Source organism: Pinus tabuliformis, chromosome 5_1 (assembly GCF_031772625.1).
Source record: "Pinus tabuliformis cultivar Carrire ecotype Pingquan chromosome 5_1, CPIR1, whole genome shotgun sequence".
Taxonomy (NCBI): domain Eukaryota; kingdom Viridiplantae; phylum Streptophyta; class Pinopsida; order Pinales; family Pinaceae; genus Pinus; species Pinus tabuliformis.
This window is the reverse complement of record NC_142305.1, coordinates 166,304,531-166,328,115: the sequence shown is the minus strand read 5'-3', so window position 1 is coordinate 166,328,115 and position 23,585 is coordinate 166,304,531. Positions and strand designations below refer to the sequence as shown.

Genomic DNA, 23,585 nt, shown 5'->3' with positions numbered 1-23,585 from the left:
ATAGTCTCCTGGAATTGCAGAGGAATGGGAAGTATGCAAAAAATTAAGGCAATGAAAGATTTAATAGTTTCAAAGAAACAGGGTATTTTTATGATCCAGAAGACAAAGACAAGTGAAAAGGAAATGGAAACAATGATACAAAAAACAAAAAGCTATCAAGGAACTTCAATTCCAGCAACCGGAGCTTCAGTGGGAATGTGCACATTATGGAAACTAGAGAATTGGGAGCTCATTCAGCAAAAAAAAGAGTTGCATTCGATAAAAACAGACTTGGAAAACAAAAAAACAAAAGAGAAATATTGTATTATAAATATTATGCCCCAAATCATTACAGGGATAAGGAAGTCTGTTAGACCACCTTAAAAAATTATCTTATGCAAGACCAAAATAGAGGCATAATTATAGGAGGAGATCTCAATTTGGTTTTGAATGCAGAGGAGAAGTTCAGGGGAATATACAATGTTGATCCATATAGGGAAATGTTAGAATCTATTATGGAAGCATGCAAATTAATGGACATGCCTCCTAGCAATGGAAAGTATACTTGGAGCAACAAAAGAATTGGTAAAAATAACATAAAGGAAAGGCTGGACAGATTTCTAATACAAGACAAAATAGCCAACTCATTCAGCGAGATAAAATCCAAAATCATTCAAAGATAGCATCGGATCACAAGCTAGTGGCGCTTTCACTTGGGAAGTTAGAAAACTTTCGCCCAATCCCTTTCAGATTCAGTTCCACTTGGAATGATAGTGAAGAAGTTAAAAAAAAAACACTATTGAAGTATGGACAAATCCAGTTACTGGCTCTCCTAGCTATGTTTGGGAATCTAAATTAAAAGCCCTGAGGAGAGAGTTGAAACATTGGGCAAGGAACAACCAACTAGAAACACAAAAAAGAAAGCTAGAAATAACAGAAAAAATAGATAGAATCCAAGTGGAAAAAGAGAAGCAAGAGGAAACGCATGAGAGCTTATGGCAGGAAAAACAAGTGTATTGGGAGTTGTATAGGTAAAACAAAAATGAAGAAGAATAGTGGCGACTAAAATCCTGAAGTCTATGGCTCAAAAGCGGGAGACAAGAATACATTGTTCTTCCATAATATGGTCAGAATAAAGAGAAATCAAAATCAAATAAACAACATAAAAGATAACGAAGGAAAAGAAGTTAGAGGACAAGAGGAAATAAAGAAGGAGGATTATAGATATTACAAAAATTTGTTATCATCCCCAGCATCAAATAACGAGTATGAAGATTATCTACAATGTATTCCCATTAAAATTAGTGCAGTAGAAAACAATGAATTCACGAGAGAAGTTGAAGAAAAGGAAGTTGTTGTTGTTGTGTGGTACTTTCATCTGGATAAGGCCCCAGGCCCGGATGGGTTTCCTATTTTCTTCTATAAAAACAACTGGAGAATTATCAAAAAAGATTTGATAGGAATGATCATAAATGTTTCTGGGAAATTCAAGTTAGGAGGATTCACAAACTCTTCCTTCCTCACCCTTGTCCCAAAAGAGTCGAAACCTAATTCATTTAATAGATTCAGGCCCATTTCTCTGTGTAATTCCTCGTACGAAATTATAACAAAGATTATGGAAAACATAATAAAAGTAGTGCTTCCATAAATAATATCAGAAAACCAAGGAGGATTTGTCCCAAAAGGACAAATCTTTAACAACATTCTAATAGTACGGGAAGCATTGCACTCTAGCCTTCTGAAGAAAAAAAAAGGAATGATTGTCAAGCTTGACATGGCAAATGATTTTTATAGGGTTAACCTGGGTTTCCTTTCAACTGTCCTATAGAGATTTGGTTTCTCAAAAAAGGCAATAGATATAATAAAAGCTTATATTGTGGGACCTTGGATTGCCCATTGGTCAATGGAAGACCAAGTGAATATTTTCAGAGTTCAAGGGAGCTTCACCAAGGTTGTCCTCTCTCTCCTTTTTTATATATCATAATGGAAACTCTCTCAATAGAAACCTTGAGAAATGTAGACAAGATAGGACTATCACAGGATTTTCAATCTCTCCGGAAGTAAAAAGCACAAACCACTCTCTATTTGCATATGACACCTTGGGCATGGGAGAGGCCTCTTGTATAACGGCAAGAAGAATAAAAAAGGTTCTTAATAGTTTTATGGAAGCCTCTCAAGGACTAATAAACAATCAAAAATGCATAATCTTCGGTTGGAAAACACCTCCTCGCATTCTCCAAAAAATCTCAGAAATATTGGAAATTCCTTTTCAATAAAAATGGAGCCATTTTCAATATCTTGGCCTCCCTATTTCAAAAGAAAATTTGAAGATTGAGATATGGAACAAGTATATTGAGAAAATGAAACAAAAAATGCAAAATTGGGGTATGATCTGGCTCAATATGGCAGGAAGGGTGGTATTAATTAAGGCATTACTCACAACTCTCCCAATTTATCAGTATGCAACAATACTAGCCCAAACAAGTATACACAAACAAATTGAGCTAGTAATCAGGGGGTTTCTATGGTAAGGTGGTAAAGTAGAGACAAAGAAGCACAGCCTTGTGAAATGGGATGAAGTAACTCGGCCTTATGAGAAAGGTGGGTTGGCAATAAGACTTCCTGGGATAATGAACTTGGCACTTGGAGCAAAAATAACATGGAGATTTATAATTGTTGATTTGGGGTAGCATCGGATGTGCTGTAGACATGAAAACTGGTGGAGAGGCTAAAGCACATGAGATCTCCAAGACCCAGAAATGGTTTGGGCAGATTCTAGCCAGTTTGGGAGATATTAAAATAATTAATGTTTTTAATGGAGTTCCTAATTATAAACTTAGGAAAAATAAAATAGTAATGGGTATTAATATAGAACTGGGTTAGAAGGGTCCAAAAGTCATGGAATATAATCTTACTCGTTGATTAGAGATTTAATCTCAACTGTTGATGGACCAACGAGAAAAGGATAAGAGGAGGCTTAAGGGTCAGTTGGAGAATACACCGAGAGAGATCAAGAACTTGATTTTTTGGGGCAGGGTTTGTTAAGGAAATTGAGCGAGTGATCAGAGTTGCAGCTGAGGGGCAGTGAATACATAACATAGAGTCAGAGTTAGTACCGGGAGGATCAGCGTAGAATCTGGGAGAGGTTAATGCAAAGCCAGTTAGAGGCCACGCAGATCCAGCTAGGCCAGGAGTTGCGCAGAGCCAAAGAGAGCTAGTGTGTGATACACAGAGGCTCTAGAGGTTGACACAGAGCCTAGAGAGGCTAACGCTAGGTCAGAGAGACTAACGTTGGGCCAGAGAGGCTGACACAGGATCTAGAGGCAGCGCTGGGAGATTTTTCATGGGACAGACTAGAGCTGGAGAGTTGGATAGGGTGACGCAGTCCCTATCAAAGTGACGCAGAGCAGCAGAAGCTGCATTGTTGCTGTGGGATCATTTATCCAGTGACTTAGCTGGAATATCTGTCTTTGACTAAGAGGTACTACTGCTGAGGGCACTTTCTGTTGGGTGAGCCATTTCTGGCACCCATGTTGTATTCTGAAACTGCATAATAATAAAACCCTCTGAATAGCTGCAACAATTTTCCCGCATTGGGTTTTTTCGGGGGCATTGGTCCAAAAATAGCTGTGTCACTTGTGTGGTTGTTTTCTTTGAGTTGATGATCTGTATATGTTGATATTGTACTTGTGTTTATTTTCAGTGAAAGAAGAATTTCTAACGGGTTAAACTTAGAAATTCCAACATGGTATCAGAGTGTGGTTACAGATCACAGGATAACCGAAGGCATCAACAGAGTAGAGCAGTAGCAGCAAAAAACAGTTGTCCCGAGTGACAAAAGTTGTTCCTAGTAGAAAGCAGCAAGGAAGGGGTGACACGGAGTGTCTGCGTCATCAGTTCGAGCCAGGGGGAGGATCAACACAGTGGCAGAGAGGAGAAGACCTGACCTACACAGTGACTGGTCATCTTTCTCAGCCAGGAAGGATTGACTTTGTGGCCCGGAGGTGCAGATTTTTCCGGTGTCGGGATCGCACAAAGCCTAGAGGCTCAGTTCTTCAAGTTGTTGAGGTATAGGGGGTTGCGGATAATTTGCGGAGCGAAGATGGTGGGGTATTGCGGTTAGAACAGTACCTAAAAGGGAAAGACCAAGGAGGAGGGATTTCCATAAAGGAAATCGAGACTTAGAGGGAGTCAAACCAAGGAATTCCAAGAGGGAAGTAAAGAGACTCAGAGGAGTCGGAAGAAGAGCAGCAAGATGGCAGTGAATGGGCTGAGAGATCAGGATAAACTAGACGGAGCTTCCAACTTCGTAGTCTGGAAGGCCAAGATCTTGTCCATTCTAGATAGGTATTGCATCAAGCACTTCGCCTTGAAAACGATAGCGATCCCAGTTGACCCAACTGAAAATGAGAAGTACGAGGAGGCAATGGCTAAGGCAAAGTGCATCATCGTTGATGGGCTCAAGGATCATGTGGTGCCACATATTGTCGAGAAGGAGATGGAAAATGAGATATGGGAGGCCCTGAAGAAATTGTATCAACATACTTCTGTCCAGAGGAAGATGTTACTTGAAAATCAGTTGCGGTCATACCAAATGCATAAGGGAGAGCAGATAGATGTCTTCCTTTGTGGATTGAAGGAGATCCATGATCAACTAACTTCTATAGGGTCCATGCCGGATCAGGAACTGATGGTGAGGACCGCGTCGAATGCAGTCTCAGAGGATTGGGAGGTATTTGTCTAGAGCATACTGGGCAGGATGAGCCTTCCAGATTGGGAGGAACTGTGGGTGGCTCTTTGTCAAGAAGAGATCAGAAGGGTGACCAAGGCAAGGAGTAGCAAAAAAGGGGTTAGAATCAAGAAGGAGGAAGAAGAAGATGCGGCTCTTGCATCTGCAGGAAAGCAGGAGAAGAGAAAGAAGAAGGACCTCTCCAAGGTCAAATGCTTCCATTGTGGGGAACTGGGTCACTATGCGAACCAGTGTCCTAGGAAGAAGAGCAAGGGAGAGGCTTCTGAGACCAAGGCAGTGCCAGTGAGGGCGGAAAAAGAAGTGGAGACAGATGACGACTATGCAATGAGTGCTCATGTGCCACTTGAGAGGAAGTAGGGAGACATCGAGCTGTAGTTAGACAGACTATAGACGATGAGGGGCAAGAATCCTTGAGGTACCCAACCTCTTTGATTATACCTTGCTATGGGAGCCCCAAAGAGAAGTAACAGGACTGGCGGATGTCGATAGAGACGGATGTGGATGGAGTAACAGAGGGTGCTACAGTGCATGAGTCCTAGGACATCATGAGGCAACAATGCGGGATGCATGGATTTGTTGCAGCAGCGCATAGGTCAGTAAAGGGAGCACTTATCAGTGATAGAGGGAGCTTCAACATCGGAGATTCTCTAGCCTGATAGGGATGTCAGAGTTGGGTGGATCAGTTACTTCCTTCTCAGTAACTAGGTTGCAGTGCAACAGTTAGCAGTGGCAATGCTATGGGCAACATGATGCAGCGTGAGGAGAAGGAGATGCAGTGCAAATGCAGGAGTGGCAGTGGCAGGGCCATGGGCAGCAACACAAATGTAGAGGGAGCTGTCGTACATATGCAATAGTGGCAGTGGCAGCAGTACATGATGCAGCAGTGCAGAGGACGTTGGGCGGGGAGGCTTAGCATCAATACAAGGACCGATGTTGGATAATTAGGGTGATACTCAGTGAGGAGTATTACTAGAGCACAGTCCTCACTAAGAGGGAGTGTTGATTTGGGGTAGCATCGGATGTTCTCTAGCCATGAAAATTGGTGGAGAGGCTAAAGCACATGAGATCTCCAAGACCCAAAAATAGTTTGGGCAGATTCTAACCGGTTTGGGAGATATTAAAATAATTAATATTTTTAATGGAGTTCCTAAGTCTAAACTTAGGAAAAATAAAATATTAATATAAAACTGGGTTAGAAGGGTCCAAAAGTCATGGATCAAGCCAAATCTAATCTTAGCCATTGATTATAGATTTAATCTCGGTTATTGATGGACCAACGAGAAAAGTATAAGAGGAGGCTTGAGGGTCAGTTGGAGAATACACCGAGAGAGATCAAGAACTCGATTTTCTGGGGCAGGGTTTGCTGAGGGAATTAAGTGAGTGATCAAAGTTGCAGCTGAGGGGCAGTGAATACATAGCAGAGAGGCAGAGTTAGTACTGGGAGGATCAACGCAAAAGCTGGGAGAGGTTGACGCAGAGCCAGTTAGAGGCCACGTAGAGCCAGCCAGGCTAGGAGCTGAACAGAGCCAGAGAGGGCTAGCGTGTGAGACGCAGAGACTCCAGAGGCTAACACAGAGCCCAGAGAGGTTGACGCAGAGCCCATACAGGTTGACACTAGCCAGAAAGACTGAGGCTGGGCCAGAGAGGCTGACGTAGGGCCTAGAGGCAGTGCTTGGAGATTTTTCGTGGGACAGACTAGAGCTGGATAGCTAGATAGGGTGACACAGTCCCTATCAGAGTGACGCAGAGCAGTAGAAGTTGCATTATTGCTGTGGGATCATTCATCCAGTGACTTAGCCAAAATATGTGTCTCCGACTGAGAGGTACTACTACCGAGGGAATTCTCTGTTGGGTGAGCCATTTCTGGCACCCAGGTTGTATTTTGAAACTGCATAATTTTAAACCCTCTGAATAGCTGCACCGGTTTTCCCGCATTGGGTTTTTCTGGGGACATTGGTCCAAAAATAACGGTGTCACTTGTGTGCTTGTTTTCTTTCAGTTGATGATCTGTATATGTTGATATTGTACTTGTGTTTATTTTCAATATTTACATAAGTAATTAAACAACTAGGAAGAAATAAACCAGATGGTATAGGAAGCATTTCTAACGGGTTAAACTTAGAAATTCCAACAATAACAGGAGAGAGCAACTGGTGGAAGCAAATCCTGGAAGCAAAATACATGAACCACAATAGAATCCACTTATTAGGAAAAGGTCACCCAACCAAGCACTGCACCTAGGTCTGGAATCTGATTAAAAAATGGTATCCCTCATCAAAGAAAACACTTCCATGATCCCTAGGAATGGCAAACTCATCAAAATCTCGAAGAAAGAATAATGGGAAATCAACCTATAGCTTGTCAAGAAAATCTTCAAGATCTAAGAAGGTGGATGAAAACAAAAGGAAACATTACTCTAGATGGCATCTCTCTTTGGAGAGGTGGGGAATGGGGGGATTAGAGGATTCCCAACCCTCCTCATGGCCTTATTACTCAGTTGAAGTCCCTAATCTCTCATCTTAAGGGGGCTTCTCCTCTGAGTCTGGACACAAAAGATACTCTTCGATGGGATCCTGATGATGGGGATTTCTTAGTCAAATCTGGATATGCCACCTTACATCAGCATGGAAATCGAGACTGGGAATACTGGAGGGTGGCATGGAAAATTGAAACCCTGCCAAAAATCAAAGTGTTCATGTGGACACTTCTTAAAGGCAAAATTATGACCATTGATAATCTTAAAAAGAAAGGTTATGAAGGTCCATCATGCTGTGCAATGTGCCAGGGCAGTAAAGAAAATATTCAACATCTCTTTGTGGGGTGCCCTTTTGCTCGTGTCTATTGGCAAGGACTAGTTAGTCCCTTGGAGGTTAGTATTCTGCAATGTTAGCCTTTACATGGGTTTTTTTTATCAAGCTAGGGAAAAAGTACCCATATTCTTTCAAAAATAAAGAAACAACAAAAAAGTATTGGCTGAGTTTGCCCTCATTTATGTGTTGGCAAATTTGGTTAGCAAGAAATCAGAGGATCTTTAAAGACCGCACCCCAAACACTAGAACAATTCTTGCTAAAACTTGGAGCATGTCAACTGAACTCATAAACTCCAAAGGAGCTAAAGAAATAGATGTCAAACACATGCAGCAAGAGGAAAGAGTTTGGGCTGAATTCATGATGAGCAAGCAACAAAAAATAAACATCAGCAAATCTCCTAAAAACATTTAGAACTGGAAAGTCAAAATTAAAAAAGAGAAATTCAAAACATGGTCAGAAAACTTAAATAGTCCCTGCTTACTATTTGATGAAGCTTCTAAGTCCAACCCAGGCAAGGCTAGAGTGGGAGGTATACTTTTCGACCCAGGAGGGAAAAATCTCATCACATATGAATGAAGATTAGCAGAACTAACCAACAACAGGGCAAAATCATATGGCCTCCTCTTGGGAATGAAAACCTTAAGGCAGCAAAGTATGAAGAATCCGGCTATAATGGGGAACTCTTCAATAATAATCCAATGAATGGTCGAAACTAGAAGCCCCAAGAATAAGGCTCTGAGTCAAATAACAAAAAGGGTGGGAAAAAATTTGCAGTTTCTTGATGAAGTCACCTTCGAGCATATCCTTAGAGAAAATAATTGTATCCTCGACAGGCAAGCTAATCTTGTTGTCAACCGTCCTATGGGATAATCTAGAATTGATAATGAGATTGGTCAGAAATCGATTCCATAGGACCTCATGCCTCCATGTGCAGAGAATAGCACTCAAGACTAGAACATCAATGTGGGCAACAAGCACTTCAGCTCAAAATACTAGAATTCAGAAGATCAGGAAATCCAAGGAAATCTCCAAGAAAAAACAGTATAGTTAGACTACGGCTATCAAGTGAATCACAGCTACTCAATATTCCCGTGAAATGCTAAAGTTCTCTTTCCTGAAGTCGCCTTTTGCTAAGCTTTATATACTCCCCTCCACTGGATTGATATTATTTCTGTCATCTTCGCCCTCACTTTATTTCCTCTTTGTCTCAGAAGTCATAATCTAATTTCCTATAATTTTCATTGCGCCCCTTTAGGGAATGAGCTTATCTACTCTATCTTAGTCTTACTTCTCCCCTTCACGCAACTCTAGTGGCTGAAATCCAAAACGATTTGCCTTCGCACAATTCTGGTAGCCCTCGCCTCTGCGTAGGTCTAGAGGTTGACCTCCAAAATGTTTTGCCTTCGCACAACTACGGTGGCTATTGCCTTCACGTAGCTTTGGTGGCCCTTGCCTTCCAGACTCTTTAGCCTTCGCACAACTCGGGTGGCTTTTGCTTTCAGTGCTTTGCTTCCCTCTCCCTAGAAGCTATTGGTCTTTATGGGCCTTTCTAGTGGCATTTTTCATTTCTATTTTTTGTTTCTTATTTCCCCTTCCGTTCTCTACTGGAATGATCACTTACATCCCTTGGGAAAAATGGCATGGAACCCGCTTGCAAATGTTCCAAAGTGCGAAAACTGTAAAGTTTGTAAAGCTAACAAATTCATGATTGAGCAAGTCAAAGAAACGGTCAAAGACTACAAATTTGAAGCAAAATATGAGAATTCCTTCCTAAAGATACATCTAGAAGAGCAGAGGAAGGAAATGTGAGCTCTAAAACAAAAGTGTAAGCATATGGAGGATACGATCAACTACTTGAAGATATTACTTATTAATCAGACAGGAGAAAATTATAACATTCAAAGCAACAAGAACTGACCTCACTCCCGTCAGGAACCCTCAGTCAACAAAAATTAGTAGTAGTTTCTCCTTTCCTCTCTTTTCTTTGAAGGTCTTCCGCTAATAGTTTTTTATGTTATGTAAGTGTAAATTGTTGTTGCATTAGTATGTAAGTATTTATAACAATAGTGCAATTAGTAACCTCAGAAACAAAAGGGGGAGGGCTTGGAAGATAGGGAATGTTTGCCCTTTGTTTTTCTTCCAAAATGCCTCTCTCCATTTTCCCTTGATGTAATGGGAGCATGCCTCCCTCTTTTTCTTTTTTTGAATAGAAATCTAGTAATCGACTTTGTTAAAAAAATATATATGTGTGTGTGTCTGTGTGTGTGTGTGTTATTTTATATACAATGTTTCTTTTCTTCATTTACATTTTATTAAGAGGGATTTTGTCATTAGAGACTTGTACGTTATATATTTATACTTTTAATTTGTGGGTTTTTTTATACATGATATTTTTTTTCTTTCACTTTATTAAGAGGGATGGTATTACATTAGAAGAATTATACAACAATGCCCATTTCTAGATTAGCTAAGTTTTCGATGTGTGTAAAAATTTATAAACCATTTGGTAACAAATGTGAATGTGAGGTATTTTTTGGGGGGTTTCGCTAATTTCCTTTCTCCCATAATATGTGCTTGCCTTGGAAATATGATGAGGGCCACAGTGGACCTTGAGATAGGAAGGCTCCTCACTTGTCCTTCCTTGGAAAAGGTTCTCAAGCCCATGAAGGACACACAACAAATCGACCCCCAATCCTCCAAGATGTCATTTGATAGCACAATTGTAGCATCCTTGGCTAAAAACACTTTAAAGGGTCCCATCTTTGCAAAGGATGCTAGAAAGTGATCTGAATGCAATACCATCAAGAATAATCTAGGTGGATGCATAGAGAAAATGTCTAAGAACGCACCTATGGGAGCACATCAGAGAAGGTTGAAGGGTTGATCCAATACATGTTGGAGCATGTCGTTATCACCAAGTTCTTAGACATGCGACCACCAAAATTTGCATTTCAATGGTGTATAAAGATGCATTAGAAAGTTCAGGGAGCATTAGATCGACTGTAATGCCAAGAGCTTAAACACCACCATCTTCTCTAATAGAGAGAATTGCAAACAAGATTTGAATCGAGACCATGTTTCTTCAACTCAACAAAATTGCAACTGAAAAATTGACTCGAAAACTTTGACTTCAACAAACAAGATTTTTCTAAAGCCATAATTTAGATTAGGTTGTTCATATAACCAATAAAGTTTAGGAAGAAGATGCATTGGTATGGATAAGTAACTGATCCAGGAGGATCTCGTCAGTTCAGTTGCACAGGTGTTCAAGTGTCGTCGTCAGTGTTCAGTGTTGTTGTCAAATCAGGTCGGTGTCATCAACTTCGATAGTTTTGGTTATGGATCAGGTTGTTCAGGTAATATGGTTTTTCATGGCATTCAGTTGAGATGGTTTAGCACCTGGTTGTTGACATGAGTCGTCAGTTCCGCCAGGATATGGTCGTCGACATGTGTTTTTCGTTCGCCTCGTAGGATTTGGGTTTTGGCATTTACTCACAAGTTGATCATCGACATGGTAGTGTCGCTCGTTGCAGAGGTTCAATATTTCATTAGGGTTGTCGTCGAAAAGGTAGCTTGCGTTGTCGATATGCATTGGTTTTGTCACATTGTGACAATGTGTTGTAAATGGGTTGATAAACTTTATGTATTAAACCCTAATCTACATCTAAACCAAAACCTAATGCTAAAACCTAATCTAAGTCTAAACCATAATGCATTACAAATCATGGTATTAAAACTCTATGCCTAAGTCCTAATCTAACCTATCGGACCATATTCATTACATTGCAAAACCATGTATTAAAAAACCTAGCCTAAACAAACTCTCGATCTAATGTTAAATATTGAAATACATTACAAAATACAATGGACAGTCAGTTGACCACCACCTAAATTGTCATCCTAACCACGTTGGAGAACCATGTGACAGGGTTATGGATAGACCATTGAGGTTATCAAACCGACATGCTTGAGGCTAACCGTGTTGTGGCTACAACCACCACCCACAAATAAAACCTGCTTTGTTATTTTTTTCGTGGATTCGTTTTACAGAGTAACTACTGTTGTTCCCTAAAGGGAACAACATTTCTTCGAGTGTTTTTGTTGTTCCCTCCAGGGAATAGGCTGTTGTTCCCTAAAGGGAAAAACACCTTTTTGGAGTGTTTTTTGTTGTTCCCTCCAGGGAACAGTTGCTGTTCCCTCAAGGGAACAACACTTTTTTGAGTTTGTTGTGGCCACAACAACCACCCTATTAAAACCTACTCTGGGGGCAAATTTGAATGGGTCCCTTGAGAAGTTTGATCTTTCGTCTCTTCGAATGATAACCGTAGTTGTCAGATGGAATTATGTCCTCAAAGCTGAACAGTTCAATGATTTATTAATTATGGTTGCAATCCGTTCTTAATCATCAGTCCCCAAAAAATCATCACGCCCTCTTGAGATTTAGAGCCAGAAAGACTCATATAACCCCGAGTTGCAGAGTTTGTCTCTTTATGAAAGTTTTAATGAAGGCAAGGTTCGTTTTTGGGCGTTTCTATCATATCTCTCATAATCATAGCTAATGTTAATTATTTCTGTAGGCGAGGACCAAGAGAAGAAAAGCAAGGTCGATGCGCTGATGCATAAGCATCAGGAATGGCTGTGGGGAAAAGATGCAAGCGAGACCTAGCCAAAACAGAGGAATTTATGACAAACAACAGGGAAGGCATACACAGTGGGGAGCTACGCAACAGACTACAGTGATTTCTTGTTGCTTATCCTCCCTCCAGCCCTTCCACTCTTGCAACAGAGCTTTCAACTGCAACTGCTGACTTGAAAAAGGATCTTACATCCTGAAATACCTGTCCAAGAAAAGGAGGTACGGGCTTAGAGATTTGTTTCATATGTACAGTGTTATTTGGATCATAGAAAACGCCTTCGTGTGCTGGATATGTGCAAGTTTGATAAGGCTCGATGGAGGGAAACAACCGCACAACACTCTACCTCGCAATCTATCGAAGAAACGTATGAACACATCGAAGAAACTCTGAATGAGTATGAAGTCATTGTTGATTGCTGGCCTGAATGCTCGGTTGATTTGAAAAATGCAATCACAATCATAGAGAGGTAAATACACATGGACGACATGATACCTCTACCAGCTGGATTTTGTTGCCATGTGTCATGGTTTTGGGACAGAATGGAGTAGGACGTCCTAAAATTTTGAGAAGACAGGAAGTAGAATAGATGTTGGTATAAGGGTTCTTGTGCTGCTTTGGGGATTCTAGATGACACCTTTGCATCATTGATGTCGGTGTTGCAAATACATACTTCGCAAGAAAAGGATATGGAACCACCACATTGTATAATGGAGGCATGCTCTATACTAAGTAAAGGTACTCCTGATAGCGCAGATCCATCAAGTTATTATTACCTCCAGATACACCTTAAATCAAGCCAGATGTTGAAAAATGAGCGCACTTTCTGCATTTGCCTTCAAGGAATAAAAAGGAATAACATTCAGTCAATACGTGTGCAAAGGGATGGCATGCAGTCATTCCTCTTTCTACCGACATCCGTTCATTTTTCTTCAGGAAATAGAATGCTCCAGTAGCAATGGCTTCAACGTGTTCGCTGTTTCATTAACCGTTACATTTTGTATATTTTAATTTGAATATGGAAAGGAAGAGGGAAGGCTGAAGGTCGGGAGAAACTGACGGTCAGTTCTCTTTCTCCATAAGTATCACCTCTGGATAGAGGAAAAGGAATTTTTTTTGGCAGAAGAGGGGTCAATTTTATTATGCTAATAAAGAAGACTGTTTCGGTCAAGAAGAAGCCTTTTTTCATATTCATTTTCCTTTTTATTTTATGTTTGGAATCAGGGTGGTGTGACTGGCATGAGGGTAGATATGTTTTGTTTTTGTGCACAATGATAATGGACAACTTATGACTATTCTTGGTTATTCAAATATAATTCGTTATCATGGTTAACTCATGAGCGACCTCCGATTCAAAGCTATATTAAACATCAGTTGCAATTTTTATTTGTAGGAACAGGAATGTGTATTCTTGTATGAATAATTAGATTGAAATCAAGCTTAAATACAATCTTGTTCATCGATGAATTCAATAATTGATTCATTTGGACTTGGAATCTATATATGATGTTTAATCTCTTTTATTACGCTCCTACATGATAGATTAGAATAGTTGGGACTAGCAAAAGTGGGTAGAATCAATATAGATAGGAATTGATATATATAGGTTAGCTATTTCTTTTGTTGATTTAATGAAAGTCTTCCTCTGGGGAGCAATCTTTCAACATCTATAACAGTTTACAGGATCCTTTAAAACTCGTCGGAACTAGCCATTCCAAACGCAAGCAGATCTAATCGGTGTCTGCAATCGGGTTGGTTCCCCTTTGTTGGCACACGAAAATTCGCCGTGTCAACAAAATTGGCACAAGGAGGGCATGAACCGCCAACCACAGCTTTCAGGATTTCATCTATAAATGTCGTGCATGGATTCAAAAAGATTAATTTATGGATCATAAAGGTTGAAAAGATCCTTCCGCCCATTTGGAAGAGCCTCATTTCAAAGAAACAAAGGTCCCTCAAAGTCCTATGTTTGGGTCACCCAAGGAAGAGAGACTGTGGGAGTATCCTGTCACTCAGGAACAACCAGTCAGAGTACTTACTCATTCTTACGCTCATTCCCTATCTCAACTCCCCATCTTTCATTCTTTACCTCTAACAGCTAAAAGAAAGCCAAGGATCTTTCCCATAAATGAAGAGACATCTGCAACCCTTTCTCTTGAAGATATTGTGCTAGAGTCTTTGCAAAGTATCGACACTCCTTGGGAAGAAATTCCTGAGGATCCCCTCTCTAAAGGTAATCCCTGGCTCGATTTGGGAAATCTTAACAAAGAACACCCGGGGGAAACCTTCAACTAGAACCTCCCCAACCATAATATGGCTAACGTTCCTCCTCCAGGTGGGAATCAACCTCCACTGCCTCCTCTAGGTGGGAATCAACCCCCACCTCCTCCAGGAGCACTCCCTCCCTGGCTTGCACAGGATGCTGTAGTGGTGCCTGGGCAACAACATGCCTTACCCAAGAATGCAGAAAGAGTATTGCCTAAATTCGATCTTGAGTGGGGAGACACTGCTGATAACCATATTCACTCTTTCTTCCTAGCCATGCGCATGTTGGGGGTAGCCGATGAAGATGTGGTATGTCGCTTGTTCCCTTTTACTCTGATTGGTATGGCTTCCACATGGTACTTTAGCTTGAGAATAGGATTGATCACCTCATGGGGTGCCTTTCAACAGGTCTTCTTAGACAAGTTTAGCGATGAAAAAACACCTGCGGCCTTAGTTTTAAAACTATCCCGTTTAAAAAAGGAAACCAAAGAAAAGGTCAAGGATTTTAACATCTGGTTCAACACTTTGTTCAAGAGAATCCCAGCTAACGCTAGACATACTGATGAGGTCCCTACTGCGATGTGGGTCAAAGGAGTAATGCACAAACCTTACAAGGTGCTATCGATGAAGCAGTAAAAGTCGAGAACGAAATGATCAGTCTCACAACATGTCATCATACGACCGAAGGAAAGAAATCCTCTCAGTCATCCAAGAAGAATAATGGGAGTGATAACAAAGTGGTTGAGATCAAAGAAAAGGACACCACAGATGTGGAAGGTTTGCATCGGATCATTAAGAAATTGATGAACACAATCATCGATATGAAAAGGAATTCTAGAGAGAGTAAAAGTGGGAATGGAGGAGATTATAACAACAGAAATTCCTTCAAACCTTTCTATCGTAAGAAGACAGAAGATGGTCATGGTCAACTTGCGTTGCCTACTCCACCCAACGAAGGGAATTTAAATATGGAAGAACTGGCTCTTATCGGATCACTTCTTACCAAAGAAGAACCTATAGTAGAGCTGGAGCTAGAACAGGGAGATGAGGAAGATTACGAAGTAGAAGAGCCTAGGGACGAGGCATCTCAAGTCAATGTACTGTGGGATTTCTATGCAAATGGGAATGATGACGAAGAAGATAGTACAGCAAAAATCCACACTAATGAAGTCCATACACGAAGTAAAGGGCCACTTGCGGGCATGATGAAGCCTGTAGATCAGACAAAGAAAGATGTTTACCGTTCGAAGACATCCACTCCCAAGGCTCCTATTGAGAAGAATAAACCTAGTGGTAATTCCAAGACTACTCAAATCATGAGCTACCCAGAGAAGAATAATACATCACCAAATGCAATTAAGGAAACTCAAAGTGGTAAATTCCCACCTAAGAGTAGAAAGACCGGTATGTTTACTCTGCCCTACCCCATTTATAACATTGATTACAACATTGTGGATGATCTTAAGAAATCTCGAGCTAATATCACATACTTCGATTTGTTAAAGTTAACGCAGCAGAGAGATTTTCTTTTGAAAGCTATGAATGAACGGAATTGCAAATCTCCCACCAATCCAAGTAGTCAAACCAAAACTTCGGTGTCCAAACCCGTTAGTACCTCCAGTACATCCCAAACGCCATCAGCCATGGAAGCCACTCTGTCAAAAATGAATCAAACACCCCAAGATGTCAATGCAGCCATGATAGGAAGGAAATCAAAATCCATGACTCCACCTTTCGTTATCACATTTGAAATCTTCAACATGAACGTACACAATTTCCTGGTATATTTCGGTGCCTCGTCCACTGTTATGCCTTACTTTGTTGCTAAAAGACTTCATCTAATGCCCGAGAAAACTGGAACTCAAATTATGCAATTGGACAAAACAAATGTAAAGGTAATTAGAGAATTGAAAGATGTGCTGATTCGGATGACTACCAAACCACACTACACGCAAGTCATTGACATAGTGGTAGTCGACATACCCGAGGCATATTGGATGCTTCTTAGTAGGGATTGGTCAGAAAATTTGAATGGATATTTCTCAACTGATTGGTCCCATCTCTTGTTGCCTCAGAAAGGAAAAGGTGATATGCTGAGAGTTGATCGAGAAAGATATATGAAGTATGTAGTGACAGAATTAAACGACCCCAATGAACCTGTAATGTTTACCAACTCTATCCTTGGGAATTATAGTTTCGACATTTGTGCCATGGAAACTTATTTTGGAGAATTCCATGCAGAGACAGTTGAAGAAATTGTAACAAACACACAGTTGGAAGCTCTCCCATGTAGTCCAACTGATGAACTATCTTGTATTATAGTAGATGATAGGACTAATTTTCGTAGAAAGTAATTCAATTGATGTAACATTAGATTCTATATTTTGGACCCTCTACTTTGATGGCTCTAACTGCATAGAGGGTGCAGGTGCTGGGAGCATTCTCATTGACCCACAAGGGGAACCAACATTTGATGGCCAGCTGATTGGAGTTTGTGTGCACCAACAACACGATAGAGTACGAAGGCTTGCTGCAGGGCCTGAGGAGAGCCATTGACATGAAGGTGAAAAATATTAAAGTTTTTGGTGACTTACAGATAATTGTCGACCAGGTAAGGAAAAGGATACATTGCAATTCGCCACACCTGGTAAGATACCAACAGGAGGTATGGAGCTTAATTGACAGTTTTGATTCTTTTAATATCACATACATACCTCGAGGGCAAAACCAAGATGCCGATTTGATGGCTAGTATGGCTTCAAAACTTTTGCCTGACCTTAGATTAAACAAGAATAAATATTATGTTGAATTGATTTTCAGACCATCCATACTTGATAACATCTCAAATTGGCAGGTATTCGAAGGTGACGAGCAAATCCTTGAGTTCCTGCATTGCGAAAAGACATTAAAAAATGCACTCATTGATGAAAAGGAGCATGACAGGCTTATGAATGAGAGTGAAGATGAGGAAAAAGATTAGTCCAATATAATTCCCAAGTCAGTTGTCAAGATGGAGCACTTTTATGACCTACATGATAAATTTAAAAGGCCGACTAACTGCAAAACGCATAGCTCATCCATGAAGTATGAGTCGGTCAACCTTGGAACCGAAAAAGACCCAAAAAATGTCAATTTGGGCTTAAGATGCTCCTCACAAGAAAAGACTGCGTTTTTTAAGATGTTTAAAGAGTACAAGGATGTCTTTGCATGGACATATGACGACTTAAAAACCTTCAATACTGGCATCATGCAGCATGTAATTCCTTTGGAAAGGATGTTAAACCCTACCACCAAAAGCTTCGTAAGATGCATTCAAGCCTGAAATCGTTGGTGAAGAAAGAATTAAACAAAATGTTGGACGCTAAAATCATTTTTCCGGTCAGGCACACCCACTGGGTAGCCAATCTCGTGCCAGTAAGAAAAAAAATGGCCAACATCTTAAGAAATATTTCCAGTAGCCACCACATGGTGGTTACCTCCTGAGTAGGTTAGGCTTTATTTTATTTTTGTTGTTAGCGTAGTTATATTTTTCAATTTATTTTATTTATTTATTTTTTAATTAATTAATTAATTTTATTAATTTTATTTTATTTTATTTTATTTTTAATTATTTTTTTTCCCGCAAAGTTTATCTTCCTTCTGTTTTGAATTCCAATCCTTTTCAGCCAATTAATTTCGGTCTTTCAGTCTCGTTTTCACCTTTTATAACTCTCTTTCGGTTGCCCTCATCCGCTACCTTCAGCGTTTGCTTCCCTCATTAACCCGCTGATGAGTCTGCAGATCCTAAATTCATTATTACCTTGCAAGTTGAACGAACCTTCGATGAGCCCATGAGAACTGGAAAATCAGCGGTAAAATTCAAATCGAAGCCACTCATTGGCATCTATTGGGAACTAGGTAGGCTCTGTTGATAATCTGGATACCTGAAGCATGTAGGGACATCTTTATAAAACGAAAAAATGTGTAACCACGGTTGGACTGGCATGGTGAAACGCTGCATTTTCTTTTTTAAATCCCACCTAGACCTAGCCTATACTTGCCTATGAGATTTGCAGTCATTCTCCATTGGTTCCGTCCACCACACTAAATTTCCAATATCTATCATCTACAAGTAAACCTCCCTTCATGGGCTAAGCTTGTTGTCGTATATCCTATGGAAAATTTAATTGTGCTCTAGTCCTTGTGCCCGAAACTGGAAGGACTTATTTAAAAGAAAATGAAATGTCAACTCCTTGTGCAAACTGGAAGGACAGGTTGTTTGTGAAGCTGGTTGGAGTAGGGACTGTTGTTGGACTCGGAGTACCGGTTGACACAACAAGCCCAACCTTGCTTAAGCGGTTTAAAAATATGGCGTTATCCATGACTGCGCCCCATTCGATCATACAAAAATATAGCACTAAAAGATTCTTACATAAAGTGCGGATAAACATATCTACTTATATTCGTCAAGCTTGATGTACGATAAAGAGTTGAGGTACACAACTAAACGGGTATTGAAAAACTGGTGATGGCCCCAGAAGGATTTTGAAAGTAGAAAACATGTAGAGGAGAGTCAATAAATCCCATTATAAGACCATTAGAGAATGCCTGTCAAAACCCTATTAGTAAGTAGAAGTTATTTGTCTTTATCCTGCCTAAAGCGATTAATGCTGAAGTGGAACCCATGCCTATCCATCTATATAGTTTTCATTTCGAGTTTATCTTAACACCCTGATGTTCTACGGATCAAAGTTTATTTGGTAACAAAGTTAACTAGTTCGCCCAATGGTTCACCATTTTGTTGTGGCCACAACCACCACCCACAAATAAAACCTGCTTTGTTATTTTTTTTCATGGATTCTTTTTACAGAGTAACTATCGTTGTTACCTAAAGGGAACAACATTTTTTTGAGTTTTTTGGGGAACAGCTGTTGTTCCCTAAAGGGAACAGCTATTGTTCCCTAAAGGGAACAACACCTTTTTGGAGTGTTTTTTGTTGTTCCCTCCAGGAAACAACTGTTATTCCCTCAAGGGAACAACACTTTTTTGAGTTTGTTGTGGCCACAACCACCACCCTATTAAAACATGCTCTAGGGACAAATTTGAATGGGTCCCTTGAGAAGTTTGATCTTTCGTCTCTCCAAATGATAATCGTAGTTGTTAGATGGAATTATGTCCTCAAAGCTCAACGGTTCAATGGTTTATTAATTATGATTGCAATTCGTTTTTAATCATCAGTCCCCAAAAAATCATTACGCCCTCTTGAGATGTAGAGCCGGAAGGACTCATATAACCCCCAGTTGCAGAGTCTGTCTCTTTATGAAAGTTTTAAGGAAGGCAAGGATTGTTTTTGGGCATTTCTATCATATCTTTCATAATCATGGCTAATGTTAATTATTTCTGCAGGTGAGGACCAAGAGAAGAAAAGCGAGGTTGACGAGCTGATGCATAAGCATCAGGAATGGCTATGGGGAAAAGGTGCAAGCGAGACCTAGCCGAAAAAGAGGAATTTATGACAAGCAACATGGAAGGCATACACAGTGGGGAGCTAAGCAACAAACTACGATGATTTTTTGTTGCTTATCCTCTCTCCAGCCCTTCCACTCTTGTAACAGAGCTTTCAATTGCAACTGCTGACTTGCAAAAGGATCTTACATCCTGAAATACCTGTCTAAGAAAAGGAGGTATAGGCTCAGAGATTTGTTTCATATGTACAGTGTTTTGTGGATCCTAGAAAAACGCCTTCGTCTGCTGGATCTGTGCAAGTTTGATAAGGCTCGATGGACGGAAACAACCGCACAACACTCTACCTCGCAATCTGTCGAAGAAATGTATGAACACATCGAAGAAACTCTGAATGAGTACGAAGTCATTGTTGATCATCGGCCTGAATGCTTGGTTGATTTGAAAAATGCAATCACAGTCATAGAGAGGTAAATAAACATGGACAACATGATACCTCTACCAGCTGGATTTTGTTGCCATGTGTCGTGGTTTTCGGACAAAATGGGGTAGGACGTCCTAAAATTATAAGAAGATAGGAAGTAGAACAGATGTTGGTATAAGGGTTCTTGTGTTGCTTTGGGGACTCTAGATGACACCTTTGCATCATCGATGTCGGTGTTGCAAAGACATACTCCGCAAGAAAGGGATATGGAACCACCACATTGTATAATGGAGGCACGCTCTATACTAAGTAAAGGTACTCCTGATAGCGCAGATCCATCAAGTTATTATTACCTTCAGATACACCTTAAATCAAGCCAGATGTTGAAAAATGAGTGCACTGTCTGCATTTGCCTTCAGGGAATAAAAAGGAATAACATTCAGTCAATACGTGTGCAAAGGGATGGCATGCAGTCATTCCTCTTTCTACCGACATCCGTTCATTTTTCTTCAGGAAATAGAACGCTCCAGTAGCAATGGCTTCAACGTGTTTGCTGTTTCATTAACCTTTACATTTTGTATATTTTAATTTGAATAAGGAAAGGAAGAGGGAAGGCCGAAGGTTGAGAGAAACCGATGGTCAGTTCTCTTTTTCCATAAGTATCACCTCTGGATAGAGGAAATGGACTTTTTTTTTGTAGAAGAGGGTTCGATTTTATTATGCTAATAAAGAACACTGTTTCGGTCAAGTAGAAGCCTTTTTTCAAATTCATTTTCCATTTTCTTTTATGTTTGGAATCAGGGTGTTGTGACTCGCATGAGGATATATATGTTTTGTTTTTGTGCACAGTGATAACAGACAGCTTATGACTAGTCTTGGTTATTTGAATATAATTGGTTATCATGGTTAACTCATGAGCGACCTCCGATTTGAAACTATATTAAACATCAGTTGCAATTTTTATTTGTAGGAATAGGAATGTGTATTCTTGTATGAATAATTAGATTGCAATCAAGCTTAAATACAATCTTTTTCATCAATGAATTCAGTAATTGATTCATTTGGACTTGGAATCTATATATGATGTTTAATCTCTTTTATTACGCTCCTGCAATTAGTATAGATAGGACTTGATACATATAGGTTAGCTGTTTCCTTTGTTGATTTAATGGAAGTCTTCCTTTGCGGAGTAATCTTTCAACACCTATAACAGTTTACGAGATCCTTTAAAACCCGTCGGAACTAGCCATTCCAAATGCAAGCAGATCTAATCGGGTCTACGATCGGGTTGGTTCCCCTTTGTTGGCACACGAAAATTCCTCGTGTCAACAAATCGCCAGTAGAAAACCACATCGGAAGTTGTCATGTGAACATTGTATGTTTAACGTTACAACAACCGCTAGGTCTCGAAACTGCTAGTTGGAACCGTAGCAGATAACGACGGAAGTGGATCACATGGCAAACCGTTGGTGCAACGGTAGCCATGACCGTCAGGCAGATAAGCCACCAGGTGGCAGTCAAGTAGTCGACCTCCCACTGATCACAGGGAAACCGTTAGTCCTCCGCCCGGTTAGCTGACTACCTGTGGTTATATCTTTATAATATGGTTATTTTTGGTTTTATTTGGATTTGTGACAAACAAACTAATTCGGGGACCAAGCAACCCAGCCTAGTTGTCTCCTTACAACAAGACCTAGCTCTAAAACTCATTCAGAAGATAACCTATTCACCTTGAACCTAGCCAAGGTGGTTTTGATGTACTTGCGGGCCTTTAAAATGCAGTTTTTCTTCATTGAACAGGAGAAGAGTGGTTTGACTTTTGTTTGCAGATTTTGGAGGTCATAGGCAATTTTGTTTTCAGTGTAACACGAGCATCCAGAGTCGGAATTGGGAACCGTGACAGGCATTGGAAAGCTGGTTCAGAGGGATATCTGATGATAGTGATCAGAAGTTCCTGCGTGCACATTCAGACTGATCAAATCTCTGTGTAATCGACCTCATATGTTTCAATCCTAATAAAGTGGTCACCCATCTTGAAAGCGGACCCGGAGACGTAGTCCATTAGGGACGAACTCTGTAATCAATTTTGCTATCTAGTATCACTGTTTTTTTTACTGTTTTCACTTCTGTTATGCATCTATCTTGTGTTTAATCAGCTGTCGTAAAGTCTTCTTCTCAAGCAGTTTTCCTCGATTTCCGTGCTTTGAGCTAACATTCAAATCATTAATGGTTAATCAATTCTACATCAGTTTAAGTCTATGATCATTTTCAGATTAGTAACACATTAGGCATGTCTCTAAGAACATTAGTATAGAAGAGGCATGCCTCTAAGAACATGACATTCATGAAGGGGCACCTCGCTAGGTATATAAGCAAGCTCTCATTTGTAACAATCTCATACCAATTCTCTTATATGTTATTCAGTATATTATATATTTATATCCTCAATGGATTTCTCGGTATTCCAAGTGTTATGAATATTATTGCGAAGTACGAACTCTGTTCATTACATTGGTACCAGAGATGTTTGATCTTGTGTCTACTCAATCGCTGCATAGAGCCAGTCTGATCTGACCTTTGGCCATCAATCTTCGTCAAGTTCATTTGTCGTTGCGATTAAGCCTTTTAGCCACAAAAAGTTTATTTGGAGGTTCTCCATTATGTTGCCAAGCCTTTGGCCATTAAAAGATAAAGGAAAAAATACTATATATTTATACATATTTAAAAAAAAAAGAAAAAGAAAAAGAAAAAAAGTTATATATTTAAAAAATAATATATATATGAAAAAAAAGAATTAGAAAAAATAAAATAAAAGATAAAAATTTATTTAAAAAAATGTATATAAGAAACAAAAAATAAATAAACAATATATATATATATATAATGTTGGCATACCTACGGTTGCAAACATTCGCAGCCTGACAAACCTATGACCTCTGCCTTTCCCCCATCGAACCGCTTTGACTGGTTGCTATTCACTTCCACTGTCAACCCCTGCTCAATCGTCGTGCTCCATGACCCACCGCCACCTTGCTGCATGACCCATGTTTCTACCGTGTATCATTACTTCATTATCACCTGCTTTGGAAATCATGTCCCTCTGTGCCTATTCAGACCCCTGCAGTGTGCTTGTCTCCATCCTGCCACTATACGCCCTGTCGCAGGCCGCAAATAACTACAAGTTTTGCTCTAGACAGTAAAACTGGTTCATAGACTACAGGATCAACCAACAAAGGAAATTATTGTGTCATTGTAGAAAGAGATAAAAGTATAGAAGTAT

General features: G+C 40.0%; 1 pseudogene; it reads right to left on the bottom strand.

The window, feature by feature from the left end:
- LOC149163949 (small ribosomal subunit protein uS12z pseudogene) overlaps positions 1-23,344 on the bottom strand; it is a 30,718-nt pseudogene extending 7,374 nt beyond the window's left edge.
- Positions 23,345-23,585: the final 241 nt, after the last annotated feature.